The sequence below is a fragment of the Pleurodeles waltl genome, chromosome 5 (genome assembly GCF_031143425.1).
Source record: "Pleurodeles waltl isolate 20211129_DDA chromosome 5, aPleWal1.hap1.20221129, whole genome shotgun sequence".
NCBI lineage: Eukaryota > Metazoa > Chordata > Amphibia > Caudata > Salamandridae > Pleurodeles > Pleurodeles waltl.
In genome coordinates this window covers 319,595,161-319,617,332 of record NC_090444.1, presented here as the reverse complement: position 1 = coordinate 319,617,332, position 22,172 = coordinate 319,595,161, and the positions used below count along the sequence as shown (strand labels likewise).

Genomic DNA, 22,172 nt, shown 5'->3' with positions numbered 1-22,172 from the left:
TGGTCCATAGATCGCCAGGGCCGCTGTGGCGGCTTCACTGCCGCGGGACTAGCGGTACAGAGCTCCACATTGGGACAGCGGTGGTTTGGCCACTGCCAAAGCACTGCGTCCCTGCCCGTCCTGCTGCTTTACCACAGCCAGCTGGGCTGGAGGATTCCACCTGCAGCCCGGTGTCCCAAGTCGAATGACCGCCGAGGTCATTCCGACTTGGGACACCACCAGCATTTCCTTGGTGGTCTCACGACCACGAAATGCTGGTGGTAAGGTATCCCAACGACAGGAACTTGTGTTCCTGTCACAGGGATAACCCCCCAAACACCTCCGCACACATGCACGCATGCACCCACACACACACAATCACCCACAGGCACACCCCCAGTCGCACACGCACTCACAACATTCACCCAATAGACAAGCATACCCATACACATCACACACACACTCATACACTCTCCATCCTCCCCCCCTTCAACTACATACATACATACATACATACACGCACCTGCGCACACTCACTCACACCCCCCTTACTCCTTGCAGATTCACCTATGCACACCCTCCACCCCCATCCACATGCATAAACACACACATCACCATCACCTCATTCACACACAGGCACACATGTACGCATGCACACTCCCATCCCCCATTCATGACATGCATACACACACTCACAAACACCCATTCACACTCCCATACACCCCCTCTCCTTGCAGACAACACTTACCTCGTCCGACAAGGTGCTCCTCCGTTAGGGGATGGTGCTCCCATCGCCAGCACTGCCACGGCACCAAAAGACCGCCACACAGAATTACTGGTTGTAATTCTGTGGACAGGCTTTTTGTGGTGTGGCGGTGCTGGCCGTGGAGCCGCCTCAGTGCTGCCGACTGCCATGTTGAATGCCGCCGGATACCCAATCGCCGGCAGTGCAGATCTCCGGTGGCATTACGGCGATCAGAAGACCGCCAGCACTGGTGGTCTTCTGGTGGCCATGTCTGCAGCAGTCTTGGCAAAAGGCCGCTGCAGTCATATTGAGGGCCATAGTGCCTTCATTAACCTACACCTCTTCATTGTTATCATTAAATTCCATGTCTTCAACTCTAATGATACCCTTAGAGAAACAACTTTGATAAAACATACTAAATGGTGTATGGGCTGGAGGTCTTCATATGGGCCTTTACTGGCTCACTTAGTGTTATGGGTGGACAGTGGGTTGGAAGAGAACAGTGAGTGGGATTTAGAGTGGATTTGGGTTTCTTTTTTTAACTTCCCTAATGTTATGTTGTATTCTTGATTGCAACAAGTTCTGCTATACGCCTATAATTATCACACTTTTGATTATGTTAAAGCATATTTTTCCTTAGGGTAATGCTTTACAATGATGTCAATAAATCCAGCAAAAGGGTGTGGAGACACAATGTATCAAAATATCACAACAATTCAATTTAGAGAGACAGTACGATCACATGGGTTGTTAGAAATGTGGTCTGTAGTTCGCAGTCGGTTTGAACCCTGTCCAAACAGGGATCTTCACTCTAGTCAGGATAAGAGAGATACCCAGCTCAGAGAACCTCTGCTCATCCCCTTGGTAGCTTGGCACAAGCAGTCAGGCTTATCTCAGAAGCTATGTGTAGAGCATTTGCACATTACACACAGTAATACAGTGAAAATGCTACAAAATGACATCAAACCAGTTTTAGAAAAATAGCTAATATTTACCTGTGTAAAACAAGACCAAAACCAAAAAAAAATCCAACATACTGTAATAATGATACAAATTTTGCAGGAATTACTTAAAAATACAGTTCCTTGAAGTCAATAGCTCCATCTGGGGCTATCACGGCATCATGAACAACAAATCCAAGAGTTCAGACCAGCCGGGGTGTCGCGGGCCAGCAACAGTGCTGGGAAGTCCTGCAAACAGTACCTTGGAAATGTAGGATGTTGTGATCCTCGTGATGACATCCAGAGTGCAGTGTCGCTTCCAGAGGTCGTTCCAGAGGTCGGTGCGGGGGCATCGGGCCCTTGAAGTCACATGCATTGGAGATAAAACTTCGGGCTTAAGACGAAGTAAGGAGAGCTGGCATGGATGGCGTCAGGGCTGCGGTTCAAAGGGGGATGATGCAATGTGTGGTGCACACAGGTCACTGTGGAGGCAGCAGCTCGTGACGGCATCCTGTGCCATCGGCAAGACCAAGGGCTGTGGTGTGAAGTGGGGCGGTGCGAAGTGAGGGGGCTCCAGGTCACTGTGCAGGAAGCAGCGTCATCGTTGCTGAAGCGCTGTCGTTGGTAGGCCCAAGACTGCCGTGCTCTGTGGGGTGGACTCTGTGCGGTGCCCACAGGTGGCGGTGCAGACGGGGGCATCTGTTGACGAAACTGGAGTCGATGGCACTGGCGTCAGTGTACCAGGGCTGCAGTGTGGGATGGTGCTTCATGTACCTCATAATCGGTGTCCACGGGCCACTGTGCAGGCAACAGCAACGGTGTCAGCGTGGAGTGTCATAACCGAGGATGCCAAGGCTGTAGTGTGAGCAAAGCGAATCGGAGTGCGGGGCCCATGGTGCAAGAAGTGGCTCAGTGGCGGTATCAGGTGACAGCGTCGGTGAGACCAGTGTTGCAGTGTGACAAGGGGCATGGCTCCATGTGTAATCGTTGGATCACGGTGCAGGCGGCATGGCGTTGATGGCATTGCAGCAGTTTTAATTGTGTTGCAGATCTAAATGCACAGTTCCTAGTGCTGTAGGCAGATGAAGCTGAAGTCTTTCATAGCCCTGAGACAGGAGGCAAGCTGTACTCCAAGCTCTTGGAGAACCTTCTCAGGCAGGATACCCTTCAAAGTCCAGTCTTTGCCCTCTTTAAGGCAGAAGCAGCAACTGCAGGCCATCCCAGCAAAGCACACACAGCAAAGGGGCCGTACTCCTCCTTCAGCTTTTCTCCTAGACAGAGATTCCTCTTTATCTAGAAGTGTCCTAAAAGTCTGGGGTTTTAGGTCCACTACTTATACGTTTTCCTGCCTTTTGACGTAGGCAAACTTCAAAGAAAAGTCTCTGTTGACAAGATCCTGCTTTGCCGAGGCCTGGCCTCAGACACACACCAGGGGGTCAAAGACTGCACTGCGGTGTGGGGAGGCAGAAACCCTTCAGGCGTAAGTGACCACTCCTCCCTCCACTCTAGCCCAGATGGCCCATCAAGATATGCAAGCTACACCTCAGCTCCCTTTGTGTCACTGTCTAGAGGGAATTTACAACAGCCCAACTGTCAGTCTGACCCAGATGTGGAATACACAAGCATGCAAAGGCACAGAATGGTTTTACAAGAAAATGCCCACTTTCTAAAAGTGGCATTTTCAAACAGACAATTTAAAAACTAACTTTACAAAAAGATGTGTTTCTAAATTGTTAAAGAGTTCAAAGACCCCAAACTCCTCATCTCTACCTGCTCCTAAAGGGAAACTGCACTTATAAGTTATTTAAAGGTAGCCCCCATGTTAACTTATATGAGAGATAGGCCTTGCAACAGTGAAAACCAAATGTGGCAGTTATTCACTGTTAGGACATGTAAAACACATCAGTCCATGTCCTACCGTCTAAATACACTTCACCCTGCCCATGGGGCTACCTAGGGTCTACAGTAGGGGTGCTTTATATGTAGTAAAAGGGAAGGTTTGGGCCTGGCATGTGGGTACACTTGCAAGGTCGAATTGACAGTTTAAAGACTGCACAAACTGACACCCCGGGGCAGGTCTGAGCCATGTTTACTGGGCTACTCATGTGTATGGCACAATCAGTGCTGCAGGCCCACTCGTAGCATTTGATTTACAGGCCCTGGAAATCTCTAGTGCACTTTACTAGTAAATCAAATATGCCAATCATGGAAAAGCCAATCACCAATACAATTTACACAGAGAGGACATGCACTTTAGCACTGGTTAGCAGTGGTAAAGTGCCACAGAGTCCTAAAACCAACAAAAACTAGTTAGAAAAATTAGAAGGAAGGAGACAAAAATTATAGGGATGGCCCTGCAAAAATGGCCAGATCCAACACGGGTTATACAAGAAAACATAATTACAAGTTTAGACTCAAAATCATGCAGGCAGTTCTCAAAAACAAGTTATAAAGATTCAGAAACACAATTGGTTGACCAAGGCGACAACAAAGAATGAGCTAAGATCAAAAGGACTAAACATTCGATAAAAGCAATACAAAATATCAGAAGTATAATCTGATGCACAGAAAACAAGCACTGTTCAGTTCTTTAAGCTTTACAGCAATTTAAAAGTCATCTGAGCTTAGCTAACTAGGGTAAGGAGAAACCTTATGGATTACCAAATCAGAAGCTAACATGTGCTTGGCTAAACAGATGGGGAAAAAGTAAAAAGAAAAAGCAAAAATAATTTTACAAAATTGCATCTGGGCCAAAAGGTCACTAACCAAAATTTTAATAATTAAATAAAAAGGAAAAACATCAGCATGTCAGAAACTCAAGCAAACGTTTTTTTTTTCTATGGGTCAGAGGAAAAAATGAAAGTCTTTGAAAAGCATTTCAAGGGAAGGGATAATGAGTAGAGATGTTTGCATGTCTCAGAGTCCAAGGGGATCGAAGCGGATGCAGCCAGAAGAGAAGAGTGGAGATGATTGACTAAAGTCCAACTGGGAACTGTATATTGAAGTTCATAATACAAGATGCTTCTCTCATCCATCACTCCGCATGATGCAGAAGATGTAATTGTCAAATCACAGTCAATCATGCAACATGGAACTGCAACTTCAGTGAAGCTTCCTGTTACTGCCATGCAGAAGGCATCTATCTTAGATCATTCATGCTGATTGAAGCAAATGTATACATAGTCTGGTTCTACCGTTCCTTAACATACTGAGGTCAAGGTTACTTTCTCAGGCTGTGAAAGGAGGCCTGTTATTGCATGGTTAGCCCCCATATTTTGCCTGATGTTGATGTTTCCTCAAAGTTGGTAGTGCCCAGGGCCCCTGCTAACTAGGTTCCCTGGGCCAAAGCTCTTTTCCTAAATCTGTTGTGATGCTTGGCATACTTCGATACTCTCTTACATATCACTGTAAGACCCTAGTAAATGGATACCCCAGTACCCAGGGCATGGGATAGTAGGAGTAGGCCCCTGAGGGTGGCAGCACTGATTGTTCCACCCTCTAGGGCCCTGCACCCAGATACACCCAGCACTGCCACTGCAGGCTGAGAGTACTGGGGCAAACCTAAAAAGACAAACTAGACATGGCACACTCCCTGTGTGCCCTGTCCACCCTACACTGCATATGATACCCTTGACCCTCGGGTAGGTCGCTTCCCCGCCACTGCAGCTCCGCCCGCCCAGGCCACTGCCACGCCTTGCTAGGGTGTTCAGGTATTTCAGGTTCTTCTCTTGACCTTTGACTGTTTCTTGCCATTTCTCTTTTGCTCTTTGCTTTCAACTGTTTCCTGCCATTTCTCTTTTGCTCTTTGCTTTCCACTGTTTCCTGCCATTTCTATTTTGCTCTTTGCTTTCCACTGTTTCTTGTCATTTCCCTTTTGCTCTTTGCTTTCCACTGTTTCTTTTTCTTTTGCTGTGCGCTTTCCTGCTTTTTCCCACTTTTTCCAGCTTTTTTCCGCCGCTGCCACCTGTGCGGCCCCACCGACCCCTGCTCCCATTCGCTGTCCTCCCTCCCGCCTCCCGCCTCCCGCTTCCCAGCTGACCCCTCCTCCCCCTTCCCTCTTATGGTGGCCGCTGCGCAGCAGCGCCGCTAGCGCCCCGCTGGCGCGCCAAAGGCAAGCCCATCTGCGCCCGTCCGCGCCTGGACCGCGCCCAGCGCCAGAACCCCTGGCCCCCACTGCGCTCAAAACACCCAACTACGATACGACGCCACCTCCCTCAACACCCTCAACCCCGGACGAACAGCCACCTGTTAACAAGCCAGCCCTAAACGTACTCATGGACCCTTCACCTGTCAAGCCTGCAAGTACACATTCCACTGAGCCTGCAGACCACCCACCGGCCCTCGCACCAACAACCACCTCAAGTGCATCCTCCTCAACACACACTCCGTCCACAAGCACGCCATCGAACTATGGGACCTCCTGGACACAACAGCACCAGATGTCGCCTTCATCAAAGAAACCTGGATGAATGCCTCCTCTGCTCCTGAAATCACCATAGCCATCCCCGACGGCTACAAGATCGCCCGGAAGGACCGCATCAACCAAACCGGTGGAGGAATCGCCATCATCTACAGGAACTCCATAAACATCACGACCACCACCGACGACACCCCCCTCGCCGCCGAACACGTACACTTTCAGATCCACACCGACCCCAGAACCACCCTCAGCGGAACTCTCGTCTACAGGCCCCCGGGCCCACGCGCCCAATTCAGCAAAACCATCACAGATTTCATCAGCCCGCACGCCCTAGCCTCTCCAGACTACATCCTCCTCGGGGACCTGAACTTCCACCTGGAGAAAAACAAGGACATCAACACCGCCACCCTGCTCGCCAACCTCGCCAACCTCGGACTCAAGCAACTGGTGAACACCCCCACCCACACCTCTGGCCACACGCTCGACCCCATCTTCTCCGCCAGCAACCACATATCCTTCAGCCACTCCTCTGAACTACACTGGACCGACCACAGATGCGTCCACTTCACCTTCAAACGGGAGACCCACCACCATCGCACACAACAAATCCCCCGCAGACACTGGAGCAAAATCTCCACAGAGCAGCTCCTCTCAACACTGAACCAAAACCCACCATCCATCACCACTGACGCCAACAACGCAGCCCTCAGCCTCACACAGTGGATCACCAACTGTGCCGAAAACCTTGCTCCACTTAAAAGCCACCCAAGCGGGACCAGCATCAGGAAACCCCCGTGGTTCACGGACGCCCTCAAAGAATCCAAGAAATCCTGCCGAACCCTTGAAAAAACCTGGCACAGAGAACGCACCACAGAAAACATGTCAGCCCTCAAGATCGCCACCCGTGAACACCACCAGCTGATCCGCTCCACCAAAATGACATCATTCAAATAGCGACTAGACAACAACACCCACAACAACAAAGAACTCTTCAACATCGTCAAAGAGCTCTCCAACCCCAGCGCCAGCATCATCACACCCTCACAAGAACTCTGCAACTCCCTCACTATGTTCTTCCACCGAAAGATCGCAGACCTACACGACAGCTTCGGACCCCAGACCCCGCCGCCCACTACCGAGCCAACAGCCCCCACCACTACACTCAACACCTGGACCCCCATCAGCTCTGAGGAGACCAGAATCACCATGAAAACCATCCACTCCAGCTCCCCCTCGGACCCGTGCCCCCATCACATCTTCAACAAAGCCAACTCCATCATCGCCCCCTATCTCCGGAGCATCATCAACAGCTCATTCTCATCTGCCACCTTCCCCGAGAGCTGGAAACACGCGGAAGTCAGCGCCCTCCTGAAAAAACCCACGCCTGACCCCAAGGACCTGAAGAACTTCCGCCACATCTCTCTTCTCTCCTTCCCGGCCAAGGTAATCGAGAAGACCATCAACAAGCAGCTGACCAATTTTCTTGAAGCTAACAACTCGCTCGGCCCTTCCCAATCAGGATTTCGGGCCAACCACAGCACAGAAACTGCCCTCATCGCAGTCACCGATGACATCAGAACTCTGATGGACAACGGAGAAACAACCGCCCTCATCCTCCTGGACCTCTCGGCTGCCTTCGACACCAAGTGCCATTGCACCCTAATAACCCGCCTCCGCTCCACTGGAATCCTAGGACAGGCCCTTGACTGGATCATCTCGTTCCTCTCCGACAGAACCCAAAGAGTCTACCTCCCGCCCTTCCACTCAGAACTCACCGAGATCATCTGCGGCGTACCCCAAGGTTCCTCGCTCAGCCCAACCCTCTTCAATATCTACATGAGCCCCCTCGCCGACATCGCACGCAAACACAACATCAACATCATCTCCTAAGCCGACGACACCCAGCTGATACTCTCCCTCACCAAAGACCCAACCACTGCCAAAATCAACCTACAGGAAGGAATGAAAGACGTCACGGAATGGATGAAGCTCAGCCACCTAAAGCTGAACTCAGACAAGACAGAGGTCCTGATCCTCGGACAATCCCCTTCCGCCTGGGATGACTCCTGGTGGCCCACGGCTCTGGGCACCGCACCAACCCCCTCAGACCACGCACGCAACCTCAGATTCATCCTGGACCCCCTCCTCACTATGACCAAGCAAGTCAACGCCGTCTCGCCATCATGCTTCAACACCCTACGCATGCTCCGAAAAATCTTCTGATGGATCCCCGCCGAAACCAGAAAGACAGTTACCCATGCCCTCGTCACAAGCCGTCTGGACTACGGAAACACCCTATACACAGGGACCACCGCAAAGCTTCAGAAACGTCTCCAACACATACATAACACCTCCGCATGCCTCATCCTCGACATCCCTCGCCACAACCACATATCCGCCCACCTGAAACACCTGCACTGGCTCCCTGTCAACAAGAGGATCACCTTCAGGCTCCTCACCCATGCACACAAAGCTCTCCACAACATGGGCCCCGAATACCTCAACAGCCGCCTCTCATTCTACATGCCCACCCGTCAGCTTCGCTCAGCCAGCCTCGCCCTCGCCACCGTCCCACGTATCCGCAGAACCACTGCAGGAGGAAAATCCTTCACCTACCTGGCAGCCAAAGCATGGAACTCCCTCCCCGCACACCTAAGAACTACCCAGGACCTTCTCGCCTTCAGGAAGCGCCTCAAGACATGGCTTTTCGAGCAGCAGTAACCCACCCCTCCTCCCCAGCGCCTTGAGACCCTCTCGGGTGAGTAGTGCGCTCTATAAATGCATTGATTGATTGATTGATATGGGTAAGTCACCCCTTCTGGTAGGCCTCCAAGCCCCAAGGCAGGGTGCACCATACTATATGTCAGGGCATAATTGCATGAACAGTATGCCCCCACTGTATCCTTGCTAAAAATGGGACATAGTGAGTGAACAGAGCAGCCATTTTAAGTACATGTACTGGACACTGGTCAAACAGGAGTTCCCCAGTTACACGGGGGCCAATCTGTACTCTGGGTTGTTTGGTATAAAACAACTCAGAATATTAAATCCAAACTGGTACCAGTATTGGATTTAACCCTAAATGTACCCAGGGGTCACGTTATCAAGAATGTCATGTTAGCAAGAATGACTGAACACTTTCTGCACAGTCAGGAAACAGGGCTTTGCAGCCTCACTTAAGTTAATAAGAGTGAATTAAAACAGCACATTAATGTATCAAATATAAGGCACATATAACATTCAAAATTATGAATTCCTCCTTAATAAGCTTTGTCAGTGCTTATGTTACAGTAAATTTAAAACAAAATAACTCTGTTAATACTTTGCATTTAGTATGCTGCAGAACTGCAATCTTCAACTTCTGCATGTCACATTTTAAACATTATTCACTTGAAATATTTTATTGTTTTACTGCACACTATTAATTACCTTAACATTATGAAGATTCACATATAGTTGAATTAATTGACTTAACATGAAGTTTAAAAGCTATACCACCACACTTTAGAATTGCTGTTCTACAGTGCATGCATATATAATCTAGGCTTTCAGTTCACCCCTTCACAAAATAATATGTTAAGACTTCAAATAAAAAATGCAAAGATTGTCACATATAAATGATCACTGTCATGCCGGGGGTAGCAATATTGTTTCTGCTACATCAATGACATTGACAAGCATCATCAAAGAGATATTAGAATGTTCACTGAAGGACTCATCACACAAAGTAGAAGGGAAATGCCCACATTTAAGGGTATTGCACTGTTGCATGCTGCTATCTCCTGTAAGTTCTCCAGATGTAAAACCTGAAGATTGTCTCTGAACACCAAAGCCCACAGTCACCCAGTGATAAGGAAAACAAGCTTAGATCATTGTCAAAAACTCACACTGGACTTAGCTTTCACCCGAGAGATCAGATGTGGTGCTGAGTAAGCAATACTAATAGCTGGGCGGAGGACTTAACATGCTCACCTGTACTAAAAATATAGGGAAGTGATTTTGATGTTGAAGTATCTTGGGGTAGCTATCATTTTATCAGAATTTGACCCCGAAGCATGCTGGTTAATTGTAAGATTACACAAAGAGGTATTTGTGATTAATACTTATGCTCCAGCAGAGAATAGGCCAGATTTTTGTCTTTCTATATAATTAATAAGAAACCAAACCTACCCAGTGGTTCTGGAATAATATTGACATAAAAATTGAATTGACCATAAATGGAGCAATTGATAGAATAGTCTCATGTAAAGAAAGGCTGAATAGATTGCATTCACCAATACTTAACCTATGGAAAGCCATGACCTACAAAATGACACAGCATCACCTGGTGAATTTTCCACACCTAAGGCAGTGAATAGACCTTCTATTTAGAATATATAATCATTTGGCATATGAGAAATGGGTTATTGCTGACTGAGTGCATCCAAGTTTAATATTTAGTAAAGCCCTTTATTCTCACACCTCAAGTTTGTTCACACTAACTGCCATATCATTTACAATGTTTGCCGATTATAGAGACACATTTTGATGTATTAACCTGTTGAATTTCTCCCCCTCAGAAAAAGTGCTTTAGGTCAGGGCAGGTCTGTGACCATTCTTAACAGGTGTACATTTTTCACCAGGTCTGCCAATCTGAACTGGGTTGTGGTTTTGCTATCATCTTATAATCCTCTGTCTCTATTTCTATGTTACCTCAAGCCTCTGTCTCTTATGCAGAAATAATAATTTTCGTTCGACATTAAATTTGCTTGATCCCACTCTGTAATAAAGGCTTTCATCTAGTGCACCCCAAAGAACAACTCTGATGTTGGTTCTAATATGTTATCCTTGATCTTTGATAATTTTATCTACTTGTTAAGGAAACTGCAGGCCACTCACTACTTAATAGAGTAAAAGTTTGTAGGGTTGATCTTGCCAAATCTTACAGCACTTCCTGTATGTTTTACTCTAACTTATCCCTCTCTAGCTAAAACTAACAAAGCAGAACTTTTCTTCTCCCCTGTGCAGAGCACCCTGTGCCCACCTAGAGGTATGGCTATGATAATGGACAAACACACCCTTGTGGTCCCTCAAAACTGGTTCCGGGAGCAGTTCCATTCCCACTGGGAGTGGAGCCTGGCTAAATAGCAAGACAATAGTGTGGGCAGGCTCAGGTGTGAGTTACATCTCCCTGTGACTGTGCCAGGGGAGACACTTTTTGAAGGTAATTAAGTTCCTGGGCACAGCACAGATCATCATCCTGCCATAGATAGGTCAGCCTTTCTCCCTTTGTGTCAGCTTTAGGAGCTACATCATACCTAATTAGGAAGCCAATAGGCTTCTAGGTGACAGTAAACACAGTAACCTTGTGCTTTCCTATGGGATAGCCAGCCTTACCACATGACTTTAGAAGTTTTTTTTTAATTATTTTTTTATGGCTAGAACACGCAAAACATAAAATATATATGTCCCACTTTTAAATATCGTACTCAACCCTATGTGCATGTAGGGCGTACCTTAGGGGTGACTTACAAGTCATAAAAACGACAGACGAGGACTAGAAAAAGGTCTAGTTTGCCAAGCTGGATTGGTAGTTTTAAAACTGCATACCCACACTGATAGGGAGGCCTGGAGGCATACTTTGCATTGTCACTTTATAGGTGGCCCACATGAGCTGCAGTACTCTAGTGACTCTTAACGTACATGCTGTAGTTACCATTTTGTACCCTATACTAAGGTCCTGTAGGTACGTTAATTAGGCCAGTCAGAAGTATATCCAATTTCTGAATGTTTCAGGGGTAAGAGTACTGGGCACTGGACAGCAGTGCCCCTATCTCCAGAGTCTTAAAACCAGCAACAAAATCTAGAAAAATAGGGAGGTGTTCAAGCAAAAAGTGACATTTTCCTACAATACACAACACTCAATATGTAAAATTGAAGAACAGTAACCAAATGTAAGTGCCTGACACAATAAACAACCTCCTACACAGTTTACAATTTAGATGTCATTTGCAAACTGGCAAGAACTTGTTTTGGTGGTAATTAGATATTAAGAACCTCATTATGAACCTGGCGGGAAAGACTGCACCACAGGTGTTGGCGGTAATTACCACCAATAGGTTGGTGGTCCAGATCACCATATAATGATGAACAGTAGAAACAGACAGCGGGGCAGCCACTCACCTGCAGATTGAGAGGGTCACCGCCGACGGCAGAAGGCCATTTCAGTGCTATTTCCAGCACTGTACAGCTGCTGGTATAATGATGCGTGGACCGCCATGTATACTGCGGCGGTCATCACCACAAGGTAATACATGGCGGTCCCCAATGTAAGTATAGGGGGGACTGGGAGGCAACACCATAGGCACCTCCGAGTCACACCTTCAACACACCCATGACACATATATTGGCCCCCAACCAACCGTGTGATTGGAGCAATTCTACTACCCAGTACTAATTACTGTCATGGAGCCCCTTCAACTCTGTTTGCAGCACTGCATTTTTGTCTTACAGTAAAATTACCCAGGAATCCATGTTTCAGTATGGTAGAACCAAGCTGCCACTTAGCAGACCTTAGTCATACCCTATTTCGATGAGCTTTCCTCCTCCCATTTGGCAGGTAAAAATTGGTAACCTTCCCTACACTTGTTGGCCCGAGATGTCTGGGAGGAATGAATAGGAGAAGTCCTTCATAACATTTCCAATTGAAAGAAGCAGTGTTAAAACTGTTCTTTTTCTGAGAACTACTCCCTCCTAAGTGGTCAGACGTTAAACCCCATGTGGTCTTCCAGGGCTCAGAGGCAGGCTATTCTTCTTTGAAACAATGTCACTAACCCTTCCCAGCTAAGGATGCATATTCAAGGTTCAGGGTTATAATTAGTGGTAGAACTGGGTTCAAGCCAGTTCTGACTCAGACAGCCTAACGTCCATTTTAATAAAAGTACTTTTTATATTTATGTTATCAGAAATCAAACTTGACCATTAAATCAGATTTTGAGAACTAAGCAAGAAATAATTTGAAGCATTTTTCTAGCCTTTCTCTGAACAGAAAAAGAAAATAGGGATTGTAATCCCTACTATGGAAAACTCTAGCTAAACTAGACAATACAAAAAATTGTGTTTTTTTTATTTCACCGTGAGCATACTAATCCCATTACGTGTCTCTTAGTTATATATTTGAATACCCTGCCCTATGAGCTTACAAGAACACTTTATAATTTACATTTGAATGCAAAACATAGGCTTTTCCTACACTGCAAATGCACTTTTTCATGCAGTTTGTCAGTGCAGAGCATTTAAACTGCAGCTGAGCCAGAGCACAGTGATGCTCATGGCAGATGCATATTCTTATCATGTATATGGTTGGTGTAAACACATTCTTCAGTTTGCATAGTAAATTTAACTTTCATGCCAGCTGTACATTTTCCCTATCATATAAAATAGCCTTAAAAGGCATATAGGAAAACCAATTGGGTGAAACTATTTTTATTTCTACCAGTTTAAGGCAAGAGCGCACTGTTGTACTGATTAGCAGTGTCACATGGCCCAAAATTCTAACATGAGCAAAAATGTTGTTCAGAAAAAGGAAATACATCTGGTGTGACATGCAGAAAATGGGAAAGGAGAATGTGCTGCACATGCCCCATCCAGCTGAGCGCAAAGATAGACTAATCAATACCTTGATGGACTTCCTTGTTCCTGCGATACAGCAATGTGCAGTGGCACTTGTCTGTTATATGCCTCTCTCAACTTACCGGTACCACTTCTCTTCATCTACAGACCCCACATGTGAGAGAACTTAACCTAACCTACTCATAGATCCTTACTGTTAGAAATGGGGTATTTGGTTGACAGTCAGGTTACCCCCTGTTCAAGCAAGGACCCTCACTCTAGTCAGGGTAAAAGAGAATCACCCTCAGCTAACCCCTACTTACCCCCTTGGTAGCTTGGCAGAGCAGTAGGCTTAACTTCAGACTGCTAGGTGTAAAGTATTTGTACCAACACACACAGTAACTTAATGAAAACACTACAAAATGACACAACACAGGTTTAGAAAAATAGGAAATATGTATCTAAACAAAACAAGACCAAAACGACAAAAATCCACCATACACATGTCATCAATTAAAAATCAAAAAGAGTCTTTAAGTAGTTTCAAACACACACTAGTGCTGCTAGAGTGAAAATGTACCTGTTGTGTGTAAAAAAAAAAACCCGCACGGGCGGGTATGCGTCAAAAATAACTCCGCAAGGCGGTACTTGAGTCAAAAATCCAGCCGCACGATGATCCGAAAATCCCGCAGCGCAGGTTGTGATCTCCCAGCCTCCGTCAGCGATGCTGGGCGTCATTTCTCCTGCTCCGTGCGTCGATTCTTCGGTCGCGTTTCCTGCGAGCGTCGCTTCTCAGCCGCAGATCGGATTTGCGTCAATCTTTTCCCCGCACGGCGCTCTGTGTGTGGATTTTCTTGTCTTTAGGCTACCAGCTCTCCTTTCAGGGTCCCAGGAACTGGATGGGCACCCAGAGCAGAGTAGGAGTCTCTCCAGAGACTCCAGGTGCTGGCAGAGAGAAGTCTTTGCTGTCCCTGAGACTTCAAACAACAGGAGGCAAGCTCTAGATCAAGCCCTTTGAGATTTCTTCTCAAGATGGAAGGCACACAAAGTCCAGTCTTTGCCCTCTTGCTCTGGCAGAAGCAGCAACTGCAGGATAGCTCCACAAAGCACAGTCACAGGCAGGGCAGCTCTTCTTCCTCAGCTATTCAGCTCTTCTCCAGGCAGAGGTTCCTCTTGGTTCCAGAAGTGTTTCTAAAGTCTGTGGTTTTGGGTGCCCTTCTTATACCCAATTTCTCCTTTGAAGTAGGCCTACTTCAAACTAAAGTCTCTTTGGAATTTGAAATCCTGCCTTGCCCAGGCCAGGCCCCAGACACTCACCAGGGGGTTGGAGACTGCATTGTGTGAGGGCAGGCACAGCCCTTTCAGGTGTGAATGACCACTCCTCTCCTCCCTCCTAGCACAGATGGCTCATCAGGATATGCAGGGTACACCCCAGCTCCCTTTGTGTCACTGTCTAGTGTGAGGTGCAGCCAGCCCAACTGTCAAACTGACCCAGACAGGGAATCCACAAACAGGCTGAGTCACAGAAATGGTATAAGCAAGAAAATGCTCACTTTCTAAAAGTGGCATTTTCAAACACACAATCTTAAAATCCACTTTTCTAAAGATGTATTTTTTAATTGTGAGCTCAGAGACCCCAAATTCCACATGTCCATCTGCTCCCAAAGGGAATCTACACTTTAATCAGATTTAAAGGTAGCCCCCATGTTAACCTATGAGAGGGACAGGCCTTGCAACAGTGAAAAATGAATCTAGCAATATTTCCCTGTCAGGACATATAAAACACATTACTATGGCCCTCATTCTGACCTTGGCGGGCGGCGGAGGCCGCCCGCCAAAGTCCCGCCGTCAGGTTACCGTTCCGCGGTCGAAAGACCGCGGCGGTAATTCTGACTTTCCCGCTGGGCTGGCTGGCGGTCTGAACGAGAGGCTTCCACGATGAAGCCGGCTCGGAATCGAGCCGGCGGAGTGGAAGCTGTGCGACGGGTGCAGTTGCACCCGTCGCGTATTTCACTGTCTGCGCAGCAGACAGTGAAATACATGTAGGGGCCCTCTTACGGGGGCCCCTGCAATGCCCATGCCAGTGGCATGGGCACTGCAGGGGCCCCCAGGGGCCCCGCGACCCCCCCTACCGCCATCCGGATCTCGGCGGTCCGACCGCCGGGATCTGGATGGCGGTAGGGGTGGTCAGAATCCCCGCGGCGGTGCAGCAAGCTGCGCCGCCGCGGAGGATTCAATGGGGCCGCGGTACACTGGCGGGACCCCGCCAGTGGTGCCGGTCCGACCGCGGCTTTACCGCCGCGGTCGGAATCCCCATTGAAGCACCGCCGGCTTGTCGGCGGTGCTCCCGCGGTCCTCCGCCCTGGCGGTCAAAGACCGCCAGGGTCAGAATGAGGGCCTATATGTCCTACCTTAACCATACAGTGCACCCTGCCCTTGGGGCCACCTAGGGCCTACCTTAGGGGTGTCTTACATGTAAGAAAAGGGAAGGTTTAGGCCTGGCAAGTGGGTACACTTGCCAAGTCGAATTTACAGTTAAAACTGCACACACAGACACTGCAGTGGCAGGTTTGAGACATGATTACAGAGCTACTAATGTAGGTGGCGCAACCAGTGCTGCACGCCCACTTGTAGCATTTGATTTACAGGCCCTGGCACCTCTAGTGCAATTTACTAGGGACTTCCTAGTAAATCAAATATGCCAATCATAGATAAACCAATCACATACCCATTTTGTAAAGGAGCACTTGCACTTTAGCACTGGTTAGCAGTGGTAAAGTGCCCAGAGTAACAAAAACAGCCAAATCAGAGTCCAGCACACATCAACAACCTGGGGAACAGAGGCAAAAAGTTAAGGAAGACCACACCAAGGATGAAAAGTCTAACACTTCCCAACCTGCGAACAGTACCACCACTGTCAACAAAGCTGTGTTTTCAATTCTACCTCCTAAGTCGGATCTCTGTCAGATTTGGCCACAAGACAATCAACAAAAAGACAAACAGAGACATGGGGCATGGCAAGGCAAGAAAGATGGCTGGCACACTTTAGAGGAGCTATGTGAGCAATGGCCATTCGCTTGCATCAAATGCAAACCTATGCATTTATCACCCTTACCTGGACTGTGCTGTATTGAAATTGAATAATTGAATGGCTAGAGATAGTCTAGCAGCTGCCATGGGGAATTAGAATTTGCAATCTGGGGCTGGTCTCTGATGACTAGGGAGCTGTGGGAACCACAGCAGTGTGGAATGGAGGACATAACTACCCATAGTCAGCCCCCAACACACATTTTTCCAGCTGACTTGGAAATTGTGGTGACTTACCTTTGCTCAGGTGAAGTGGGTCTGTTGGGTATGGGCTTCCCAGGGCTAACTGAGGACTTCTTGCACATTTCCTTCCTCCCATGATCCAACTGTACCGATCAATATGGAGGAAGAAGGTCAAAGGAAGTGTGACAGCTGTGGAGTGTGCCCAGAGGAGGTGGCCCAAATCTGCTCACTCAAGGAGGGCCTTGTGGACTCTAGGGCTCTTATCCTCTACTGCTTCCCCACCACAGCCCATTGGATGCCCAATCTGATAGCAAACCGGCAACCATAAGACCTGTGTGCCACTTGAGTTACCAGTGCCGGGGCGGATGGGTGGGGCCACTTGAACTCGAACATTACAACATGAAAAGAATGACATTTTCTGGCCTGCAGCCAATTTAATTCCCTTGGGAATGAGTTCTGGTGTAATCAAGAAGAAACCAAGTTTCACCAGAGTGACTTTGGAACCGGTGCCGAAGCCCAACACCACTGCAGCACCTCTGCAGTCCCCCCACAGCGTGAGTCCTGAGTGCCATGTCCCTAATGTCTGTGACATCTGACTCCAACTCCGAGGCAGCTCCTGTGGCCCTGTGATTTGTTCATGACGCCTTGAAGTTGACACCTCGCGTCTTGACCTGCTGGACTCATTGACCCTGGCGGATCGTAAGGTACTGACGTCTTGTCACTGATGCTGCATCACCTCCCCTCTCACCATAAGGAACCAACACCTCACCCCCCCCGCCAAGCAGTAATGAACCAACGCCTCACCTCCCCGGTCGCAGCAAAGAACTGATGCCACACAGGCTTCAGTGCTGCCTCATCTCCCTGACTCTGTGCAACGTCTTTGCTTCCTCATCGTTTTCAAAGGTACTATGCCTGGGGTCCATGCAACCTCATGACCGTTCCTCCATCCCATGCGAGTGGTGTCGGACTGTTGAGAACAACTCCATCTATGACATTGTGATAGCCCCAGTTGGAGCTATTGTGTTTCTAAGTGCTTTACTGAGATTTGAGCTTTAAAAATTCATATCTTTGCTTGTGTATGCTGGATGTTTGTCATTTTCATCTTGTTTTACTTAGATATTGGCTATTTTTCTAAACTGGAGTGGAGTACTTTTGTGGTGTTTTCATTGTGTTACTCTGTATGTGTGTGTGTGTGTACAAATACTTTACACATTGCTTCTGAGGTAAGCCTGACTGCTCGTGCCCAGCTACCAAGGGGGTGAGTAGGGATTATCTTAGCTGTGTAGCACCCTTAACCTGACTAGAGTTAAGGTCACTACTTGGACAGTGTGTAAGCCACTGCAAAATAGAGACCCCATTTCTAACAAGTATGCTAAGCCCACAAAAATGTCTCTATCACCAGGAGGATGTGCCTGCCCACCCAGACCCCCTGGATTTGGAAGTCACCCCTGGAGATCTCCAAGCAATATGCTCTGCACGCACCACCATTGAGTCTCAGATTGGAGGTGTGGGGCTGGAAGTGAGCCTTCTACTGCTAAATTTCCACAAAATTTCTGATTGCACAACAGAGACCAAAAACAGAATCTCTGCTAGGAAGTACACAGTGCATAGCCTGTCACACCTAAAAGAGATGGTGCATCACCTAGATTGCTGTATGGAGGTCGCAGAACAGAGATTTAAACAGAAAATCTTTTGTTTTGTGGGCATGTCAGAAAGTCTAGACAAATGCAGAACATTTCCTAGATGCCTGGCTGCTGTTGTGTTTGAAGGCAGAATCCCTGTTTACCTGCTTTGTCATTAAACAGCCTCCGGTTCCCTGGTGACCAGGGCCCCATAGGTGAAACTCTCAGACCTTCACCAGTCACACCTCACATATTGTGCATTAAGACTTCAAAAATTAGTCTTTACCCAAACTACGTTATGCACGTGCACGTTCCTCACCATCAAACAAAAGGTGAAAGTGATCTGAAAAAAACTACTCCACAATGACTTTAATATGCTTTTCAGTAACTTCTGAAATCTTTATTATTGCCTCTGCATTGATGGCTGAGGAGAGGGAGGATATTTTTGGAATGTCTGTAAAGAGGCTCATACTAAACTGATGGATTGTCTGCAATTATTCTTTGTTAACGTGACAGCTCCTTTCAGGCTATTTCCCTGCCTTCTGGTTCAAAAGTTGAAAATGGGTGTCAAATACTTATTTTTGGCAGTAAGGGGTACAAAGGAGATGGGACTTTAGTTTTGTATTTCATGTTTTGAGCTTCTTATTCGATGAAGCAAAGCACACCATATCCTTCCACTCTGGACAATACTTGGACGTCTCATTGACATGTTATTGAGACATCGTTAACTTTATCTTCTGGAATGCGAATAGCCTTGATAACAAGGTTAAGTGAGGAACACTCTTTCATTATCTTAAACAATATGCTCTACAGATACTCCCCTTCCAAGAAACTCACTTACAGGATAACAAATGCATGATTCTTGTTGGAAAGTGGATTATTGGTAAGGCAGGTAAGTTGCTACACTTAGAAATAGGCTACAAACCCTTCACTAGGTCCAGTCAGCGTCTCTATAAATTAATCCTGACTCAACCCTTCGTAGCTTGGCCTTGAGCAGTCAGGCTTAACTTAGGAGACAGGTGTGTAAAGCATTTCATAATTTTCCTGAAGAAACCCTTCGTCCAGGACCAAGTTGAAAGTTGAGGCCGACCACGATAGGGCCCTTCTCTGATACACTGTATGGGAAGCCTTGGTCATACTTTTACCTTTGGACTTAGAAACTGTTTTGGAGCATTTCTTCCCCAACATCGGATGACCCTGCTCAGCGAGCCGATTTAGATGCAACATCATCGGATTGCCTTTCCTTAGCCCCGCAGTCAAATTCTGGAAGTCTGGGTCTCTGGAGCTTTTCAGCGGGACAAACCTGAAAGTCAGGCCGGAACTCGGGGAACGTTAGCCGGCTTTACTCTCACCATTGGGTTGGCCCACTTATGAAGCTTTTTTCAAAGGTTGCACCAAACTTCTCCAAACTTCTGGATCTTCTTACAGACATACATTTAAGGTCCTTCAAGTGTCCACAACTCACACCAAAATTTCAGAAGCTCTGAAGTTGCTCCTTGGGGGGGTTAGGACTTTAACTCTCAGAATGCACCTGGTCCAAATCTTTAAATGACCACTGGTCAGCTGTGCTATTTTAGTAGGGCTTGATGCAGGGGACTCTGGTCAGCTCCCTCAACCTTTAGCTTACAGGTAGTCCCTTTTTGGAGTTGTAGAAGTAAGGCAAAGTCTTTTCTTGATGAAGCCCAAAGTGTGCAGCTGGTGCAGTCCTTCTGAGTGCAGGGTTCATGTGCAGGCCAGGGATCCAACAGGGTAGTCCTTCTTCTTCTTCTTCTTCTTGTCTTTTTCCGGTGGGGATCTGAAGTGTGGGGCAGCTCTGCCATATTTATCCTTGCTCCTGGGGTCGAAAGCAGGGTGTTGCTCCTCTCCAATCACGCGCAGGCCACCACACTCTTGAGGCACCAATTCCTGGGAATTGTGGTAAAAATCAATCTCAGGGAGCAACATTCCTTAAAAATTATAAGAAGAGCACCCAAACCCCTGAAAAATTAGATCACTTCTGGAAACAAGAGGAAGCTCTGCCAAGGAGAAGAACTGAGGAGAAGTGCTGCCCTGCCTGTGACTGTGCTTTGTGAAGCTATCCTGCAGTTGCTGCTTCTACCTGTGAAAGGGGACAAAGACTGGATTTTGTTGTGCATTCCTGCTTGTGAAGAATCTCTAAGGGCTTGAACTAAGCTTTCCTCCTGTTGTTGAAGTCCCAGGGCCATCAAAGACTTCCCCTGCCAGCACCTGGACTCTCTGCTAAGAATCCTGCCCTGAAAAGTGGTGCCCTATCCAGTTCCTGGGCCCTTGAAATGTGAAGTTGGCAGACCAAAACTAAAAATCCACGCACAGATTGCTGTGCGGGGAAATCTTTGACGCATCTTCCCTGTTGCAGCTGATATACGACGTGCCACTGGTGTCGTGGCTGAAAGATAGATGCAACATGGTTGGAGAAACGACGCACAATACCCGCTTATGGAGGCTGATAGCAATGCAAACCCCACGCAGCGCGGTTTTGTGATACCGTGCGACCGGATTTTCAACGCAACATAACTGGGTGTGGAAAAAAGAACACAAAGCCTGCCTGGACCCAAGGTGCCTGTCCGGATCGACCCATCGCTCTCTTGTGGGAGAGGGAAAACGACTCATGCCGACCAAGCCGGAGGAGGAAAGAGACACGGACTTGCTTGCGAGTGAGATATCAACGCATCGCTGGCCTTTTCTGATGCACACTTGCCCTTGCGGTGTTATTTTGACGCTACCCAGGTACTTTTGCATGCTAACAGCATTCTCACTGTTTTCTAAAGTATTTAAGACTCTTATTCTTAAAAAATTCATAACTTGACTTGTGTATGTTGGATTTTTGTTGTTTTGGTCTTGTTTTGTTTAGATAAATATCTATTTTTCTAAACCTGTGTTGTGTCATTTTGTAGTGTTTTCACTGAGTTACTGTCTGTCTTGGTACAAATACTTTACTCCTTGCTTCTGAAGTTAAGCCTGCCTGCTTGTGCCAAGCTACCTAGGGGGCAAGCAGGGTGAACTGAGGGTGATTCTCCTTTACCCTAACTAGAGTGAGGGTCCTTGCTTGGAGGGGGGTAACGTGACTGCCAACCAAAGACCCCATTTCTAACACAGGTGAATCAGTACATTTATTCCCTTGTGCTAACCCTCTTATTTGTAAACCACTACATAAGAAACCTCACTGAGGCCTATTAGACCTCTGAATGCTTTCAAAGTGAAGTTACAACCTCAGGCTGCACATTCCTGCCTTCCACTCTCATTCACTCCATCTCATGGCTGATACCCTGAGATACCCCCTTCAGATCAGGGGGTGTACCCTGACTCTTGATATTTGTCTGACAGTCCAGAACTTCTAATGTGAATAGACAGCTCATCACAAGGGTAACACAATATGTCTGTTTCATGCATGGTCTCTCAGATCCAGAGCTCCTGATGTCCTTCTCTGTAAAAGGACAGGCATCACAACCAGTTCAAAAGTGGCCTGACCGATGCCAGTTGTCAGGTCATCTCCTATCAGAACAGGAAATGTATGGGCCTCTGATTCTCTCACAGAAGGTAGCACTTACCTCCTATCCCTTATTTTACTCTTGGATCCTTGTAACCTA

The 22,172-nt window shown here is 47.4% G+C and overlaps 1 protein-coding gene across 21 annotated transcripts in view; it reads left to right on the top strand.

Moving 5' to 3' along the window:
• NRXN1 (neurexin 1) overlaps positions 1-22,172 on the top strand; it is a 1,474,248-nt gene that overhangs the window by 771,232 nt on the left and 680,844 nt on the right. The gene's annotated exons all lie outside the window — the stretch shown is intronic.